This window comes from Myodes glareolus, chromosome X, assembly GCF_982192425.1.
Source record: "Myodes glareolus chromosome X, mMyoGla1.1, whole genome shotgun sequence".
Classification (NCBI taxonomy): Eukaryota; Metazoa; Chordata; class Mammalia; order Rodentia; family Cricetidae; genus Myodes; species Myodes glareolus.
The window spans coordinates 89,394,027-89,401,525 of record NC_142053.1 but is presented as its reverse complement, the minus strand read 5'-3'; the positions used below and the strand labels follow the sequence as shown (position 1 = coordinate 89,401,525).

General features: G+C 41.8%; 1 pseudogene; it reads right to left on the bottom strand.

Moving 5' to 3' along the window:
* Positions 1-5,488: 5,488 nt before the first annotated feature.
* LOC146889123 (Y-box-binding protein 1 pseudogene) lies at positions 5,489-6,381 on the bottom strand (annotated as a pseudogene).
* Positions 6,382-7,499: the final 1,118 nt, after the last annotated feature.

The window sequence follows — 7,499 nt, the reverse complement described above, 5'->3', positions numbered from 1 at the left end:
TGTACCTGACCTCACATCCTGTGACTGGTAGGTGACTTGGAAATGTAATAACTAACTAATGGATGACTAAAATTTGGATTCTTCCAGTGTTACTAGATGGCATTTCAGGCCCATAGCACAGAATTGCCCACTTTGTTGCAATCTGCAGACGTATTTACTCCAATATTTCAAAATGGGTTGTCTCTTGACTATTTTTTATTCTAGTATTACAGAAACACGTTGGAACATGGAATTCAAGGTAACCCAAAATTGAGAATAAGGGCTAAAATCACTCATATGTGGGTGCAGAATAAACTGGATCCTGTCGTCTGGGAGGTGAGGGTTGTATTTCTGTATGGAGTGGCTTCTCCACCAGCCTCAGTGGTAGAGTTTGAAAGTAACCTCTTTTCTTCTTCTTGTGATTGAACTTTCCTTAAAAAATGAATTAGACATCAGAATCTTGATGGCTGCAGTTGTGTGTTCTGTTTATTGTAATGTATATTTTCTACATTCTGAGTCATATTTCCCTCATATGTTCACTTTCTATGAATATGTTTTATCTTCACTGTTAGCAGTGAACAGCTCAGACTGATGGCTCTGCTTTCCACTTTGAGGATTAGGAGTAGCTTCCCACAGCTATGAACTACAAGTGCATCCACATCTGATCTTGATGGCAAACTATGGAGGAGCCCTGTCCCTGGGACAGTGACTGAGTCATGAGCAGATAAAGCAAATAACCCTAGATGAGACCATACTCGAAGGAACTAACTGGTCACATTCCCTGTTACTAAAAGTTCCCACAGATTCAGTTGACAGCTTCTCTCCTTCCCAAACATGTCTTCTTCACTCAGGCACCTCTCTTGTTAGACCTTGGGTAAGGACTTTTGCTTTTGCCACATCCAATTCAGACCAAGGAACAATATTCTGAGTTGAGAGGTGGAGGTGAGAAGCAAATTTCTCACCCTGATCTGCCCTGCTCTGGAGAAAGTTTAGAACATGGGGAAAGATGTTCACTGAAGTCGTCACGTTTAGACAGGAAGACCTTGTGCCTGCATGCCTGTGAAAGACGGTTGGAAAACTAGTAGCTCCAGGTGCAATCTAGGCAGCTGCAGGACAAAGCTTTTCTACTGACAAAGGTGACTGAGTGGCTTGCCAAATCTCTTGTCTCCGGCCCTGCTTTCTGATTTGACCAAGAGCAGACACCTCACCTCTCAGAGAACAGGAAACGGAAATGACCAAATGTCTTTCAAGACCAAATGATAATGCCTGACCATTGCTTGCAGTTCTGGGAAGGGTGAGGCTGTTATTAAAGACAACAGTCAACTGCTTATAAGGTGGATACAGAAATAGAGATGCCATAATTAACGAGTGTGTGCCCCTCCCCCGTCTCATGAAAGAAAACCTCGTTTGATAATTTCTCATGTACCATCCTGATAAATTAAAATGCATTCTGTAGACATGAACATGGGTAAAATTGATCACAGACCTGAAAGGCTGGGACACAATTCTTCTAACCATACTCAGTGAGGAAATGTCTGTGACAGCTTTTGCATGGCCTTAGGAGCAGACATTGATGAAGCTCTCCCCAGGAAAGCTGAGACCATCATTCCCAATGAATTTTCTCATTCCAGATAAAAGCTGCTCAGAAGACCCCGTCTAAGGAAAGAACGGGGCAAATGAGTTTCTATCTGGGAATTATTCATAGTTTAACAGAAAATGGCAAGTTGGTAAATGGGAGGGAACTGAAAGCAGCACAAACCAAGTAGTCTTGTCTCACTCTGAAGGAATGAGGAGACCATATCGTTGGCTGTACCTCTAGCAGAAGCCTTCCACCCCATTAGAGGCCAGGCCAGCTCTCTGAAAACCAGGCCCACATCTCTGGTGGAAAATTCCCATTCTACAGAGTCCAGGCCGGCACCCTGAACACCAGGTAAGATCTTCCCAACTTAGCTGGTGTCTCCCCAACTTAAGCCCAACTGCCCATCTCTTTCTTGGCACCATATACAGGACCAGAATTCTGGAAGAAATCTCTTTTTCCACCAGAGGCCAGGCCAGGATCCCAAATCCCAGGTAAGACTGCCCCTCACCATGCCAATTCTTGAGAACATTATTCCATTCTCCTTGTCACCATACTCAGGCCCATTCCTCTGGAGGAAGGCTTCCACAGCATCAAATACCAGGTCAGCTTCTTGGAAAGCAGATAAGCCACCCCCATTTCCCTCCTGATGAGTGCCCAACATAACTGCTCCCCTTCACCTAGTGAACACATCCCGGCCCACACCTCTGCTGGAAGCCCCTCTTTCATCAAAGCCCAGGCAAGCCAACTCAATAAGACTCCTCCTGATATTGTCTACTCTGTCCCCACCTAGCATTTATTGTCTTTCCTAATCTTATCAATATTTCTCTCTCTGCACCTCTGGAAGAAGCCTTCCTCTCTATCAGAGGCCAGGCCAGAATTCTGCACTCAGAAATCAGACCAGAATCCTGAACGTCAGTGTCTTAGGGTTTTTATTGTCTTAGGTTTTTATTGTGAGGAGACACAAAGACCACAGCAACTTCTATAAATAAATACATTGAATGGAGAGGAACACTTATACTTCCAGAGGTTCAGTCCTCTATCATCATGAGAAACAGCCTGACAGCGTGCAGACAGAACTGGTGCTGGAGGAATACCTGAGAATAGTACATTATGTAGGTATCAGGGATTCATCTGAGACAATAGCCATATCCTGAGCATAGGAAATCTCAAAGCCCACCACCATATTGACACGTTTCCTTCAACAAGGCCATGCCTACTTCAACAAAGCCACTCCTCCGAATACTGCCACTCCCTGTTAGAATATATGGGGACCAATTAGATTTAAACTACCACAATCCATTGCCTGTTCCCATAAGCTGAACAATATCATAAAGCTAAATTCATTTAGTTCAAACTGAAAAATCTCCGGAGTCTATCACAGTCTCAACAGTGTTTTATAATGCAAAGTTTCTTCTGAGATTCATGTAATCTCTAATTGTAAGCCCTTACAAATTCAAAATAAACAGATCACATTCTTCCAACAAGTAATGGCACCAGACAGCCATTACAATTCCAAAACGTAGGGAAGGGAATATAGTGAGGACATACTAGACTATGGAAAGACAGACAGTCAGCCTGGCAAACTACAAACTCTGCATCTCCATGCCTGATGTCAAAGCACTCCTCAGATCTCCTGCTCCGTTCAGGTTTGCTTTCTCTTGGGCCGGGTCCACTCCCTGTTAGCAGCTCTCCTTGACAGTTATCAAATGACTCTGGCATCTCTAACACCTTGGGTTCTCCAAGGCAACCCAGGCTTCAGTTTCACAGTTTTATACAATATGCTCTCTAGACCTCCCTCGGGCACATCCCTGACACATGCATGGCCTCAGCAGCTTTCTCTAGGCATGGAAGCAAATTCTATAGCCATTATCTGTAGCCTTAATTCTAAAGTCAGTACCAGCTTGCTGAAGCTGCTAAATTCTTCTGCTTACTTGGATAGAACACGGTCCCATTATTCAATAACATCTTCATCAGTTTACTGTCTTTGGCTGCCTAAAATTAGCTATCCTGAAAGTTGCTTTGTAGACCATGCATGCCTGAAACTCAGATCCAACAGCCTTCACTGAGGTGGAATTAGAGATGTACTCCACCATACCAGGCTCAAACTCTTCTTATTGCTTTTCACAAGGTGGAAACATAGCAGAGTGGGATCTTTCCCTGTGGTTACCACTCTTTATATTCCATTTCTTCAGCCATTTATCCTTGAACACAGAACTTAGCAGTATTCAATTTCCTGGTGCTCTTTTTCTTCTCAAAATTGACATTTTTGTAATTTACCTAGCTCAGTTTAATCCTTCTCTTTAAAGATCTTCATTAGAGTTACCAGTAATAACTCCATGGCGAGTGTATAGTGGACTGTTTTGAGATACCTTTTCTTAATCGGATTAATTCAAAAGAGCCTCAGGCACACTCTTTGGACAGGGGCAAAAGACAGTCACTTCATTCACCAAAATCTCTCAAGAATGATCCGACGCAATATACTCAAATGCTTCTCCTCTGTCATCTCTTGAGTTAGCACCTAATATTTCAAACAACACTTAGCACTTCTGTCTTCCATTCTCCTCCTAGTATGTCCCTTTAAGCAGCACTTAAAGTATTCTATGCTTCTATAACACAAAGCAACATAGTCCAAATTCTTCTAAATAAAATATGGTCAGCACTATCCCAGGAAAATCCCCGTCCCTGGTTTTCAACTGAAACCTCATGCTCACTCTTGCAAGATCCAGAAAGCTTGTTTCTTGTCTCTTTCTCCATAGCTCATTCTCTCAGAGATTCTGCAACACAGAAAAGGTTTCTAAAAGTCCAATTCTGTATTCTTGGTGACTCTGGCAAGATTTACCACCAGTGACCCAAATCCCCACCTATGCATTCAGCTTTTGACTGAACTTTGGCAAATACACTGCTTGTGGCAAACATGCCGTCATTCCTCATCCACAATCTGTTATGTTTTCCTGCTTTCCTCTTTCAGCACAGCTTCTTCATCCTCCATCTCTGGGGTGGAGATCTCTCAGGAGTTACGATGTTCAAATACATCTGATGTTTTCCTTATTCAATTCATCTTGATGGAGAAACACATTATAGCAGCAGAAAATGTATTATCAGGTACCAATATATTCTAGGGTTTTTATTGCTGTGAGGAGACACTATGAACATGGCACCTCATAGAAAGAAATACATTTAATTTACAGGTATAGCATATAATTTCAGAAATCCAACCCATTATCACCATGGTGGGGAGCATGTAGGGATGCAGACAGACATGGTGCTGGAGAGGTAGCTGAGACTCCTACATCTTGCAGGCAACAGGAAGTTAATAGAGAAAGCAGGTGGTATCCTGATCATAGAAAACCTCAAAGCCTCAACAATGACACACTTCACTTTCTCAAAAAATGCCACAGATAATCCAACAAATTAACACCTCCTATTAATGCTACTTCTCATGAGAATATTAAGACCAATTACATTCAAACTATCACATTTATAGATTAGATCAACTCCCTCAACTGGCTAGAAACCTCTTAGCCAACCAGAAGCCAAGCCTACGTCTGAAACTCAGGTCACCATGTCACCAACAAAACCCATTCATTCCACTATAGCATGCCCTGAATACTCCACACAGCCTAAGCACAAGAAATTGATCTTTTTGAATTAGCAATTAAGACCTTTATTAAGAGGAGTTTTCAGTTATATTGAAATAGTTTTAAAAAATTAAAGGTTTATTGAGGAAAATTAAACTTTTAAAAAAATCACATTTGTTAGGTAAAAACAATGAAAAACCCATGCTGTATAGTTAGTTAGTGCTGATATTTCCAGTGTATCTGGTCAACTGTCTAAAACAACCACTTAATGTTTAATTCTTATAGGTGGTATTTCATATCCATTTCTTCTTGGATGACCAAGCCGTGTGATGATAAGTATGGTAGCCGGAATTTACTCAGTCTCTCCCTGCTCAGCCTTGGCTGCAGACAAAGTCTCATCTGGTGGATCAGATAATTTTGATACCTATTTGCCACCTTGTGACTTGAGGTTCTCTTTGTTTTTGCGTCGGTGATTGAAGTTGCAGTAATCATGACGTCGAGGTGGCTGCTGACCTTGGGTCTCAGCTCCGTGATTTTCCTCACAGTGTTCATGGCTGTCCTCTCTGGGCTGTCTTTGGTGATGAGAGCCCCTTTGGAACTGTGGTCTGTGATTGTGATACATATCCAGTCTCAGTGGTACACCTTGCTCATTTGTACCCTGGTGGCCAATATCCTCCATCACTTGTCTTTGCTGGTCTTGTTGAGCTCGGCTTTCATGAGTGCATTCTGATTGCTCCTTCTTTCCCCAACTCTCGGTATTTCTGTAATTTTGCTGGGAATTGCGTGGAGGATCCCTATGACCTGGATAGCATCTATACTGGTTATGCTCTGATGCATATTTACTGCCTTGAACTGAAACTCCACCAGGGCCTGTAACATTTGCTGCCTCTCTACCTCTTTCTCCTTCAACAATATCAAACTCCACAGACTCTCCATCTCCTACACTTCAAAGGTACTTCTTGGGCTTATTTTTCTTTATGGCAGTCTGCTGTATGAATATGTCTTCTTTGATGTCATTTCTTTTGATGAAACTGTAACCCTTCTTTACATTAAACCATTATAGTATTCCCACAACCTTCCTTGCTATGACCTTCTAGTCCCTGCCTGCTGGCACCGCAGATGTGAGAATACCTGGGAAGTCTCACTGTCATCGCTGCTGGTCATAGAGCCAGGCTTAGTGTCTGCAGCCCTAAAGATGGTGCCAGGGGCAGGAGCTGGTTTCTGGGTCTTGGCCTCACTGTTCATGGCTGCTGTAGTGGTGACTCCGGTCAGCAGGGACTGCTGTGTCACCTTCAGTGGTGTATTGGTGACTAGGTCAGCAGCCTCGGTGGTGTTCTCAGAGCTCTCTAGGGCCTGCTCTCCACTCCCGGTGTCCAGTGACCTCATTAAAAAAATCTTAAAACCAACTTTGTGATGAGGATAGAGGCCATTAAATAGAGAATAAAGAAAGCCTTAAATAAACCGAGGAAAACACAACCACATAACTGGAGGGTATCAGCAAATTCCTTAAATAAGGCCAAGAAATTCTAGAAGAAAAAAACCAAACAGTTGAAGGATCCTACTCAAGATATGAAAATTGGAATAGAAGTAATAAAGAAAACACAAACTGAGGGAATTCTGGAAATGGAAAGTCTGTGTAAACAAATAGGAAATACTGATGCAAGCATCCCCAACAGAATACAAGAGATGGAAGAGATAATCTTAGGTAGTAAAGAAAGAGGAAATGGTGTCATCAGTCTGAGAAAATGTGAAATCTAATCAACTCCTCACAAAATATCCAGGAAATCTGTCGCATCACGAAAAGGCAAAACCTAAGAATGATAGGAATCGAAGGAGAAGCATCCCAGCCCCCAAAATCAGAGAATATATTTTACATAATCAAAGACAATTTCCCTGACCTAAAGTAGGATTTGAATATAAAAACACACAGAGCTATAAAAACAACAAAATGTGGGATTAGATAATAAAGGAACCCACTCTACCTAATAAACAAAAGACTAAAGTTGTTGAACGAAGAACAAACATTAAAAGCTTCAAGGGAAAAAGGCCAAGTAAATTATAAAGGTAGATATATAAGAATTAAACCTTCTTCTCAATGGGTACTTTAAAGGCCAGAATGGTCTGGACAGATTTCTTTCAGATAATAAGAGACCACAGATGCCAGTACAGACTAACATACCCAGTAAATCTTTCAATTACCATAGACAGAGAAAATAAAATATTTCATGACAAAGTCAAATTTAAACAATTTTTCTAGAAACCCAGTGCTATAGATGGTACTAGAAGGAAACATTCAACCCAAGGAAGTTAATGACACCCATGAAAACATAGGTAATAGATAATCTCACAACGGCACGTTCCAT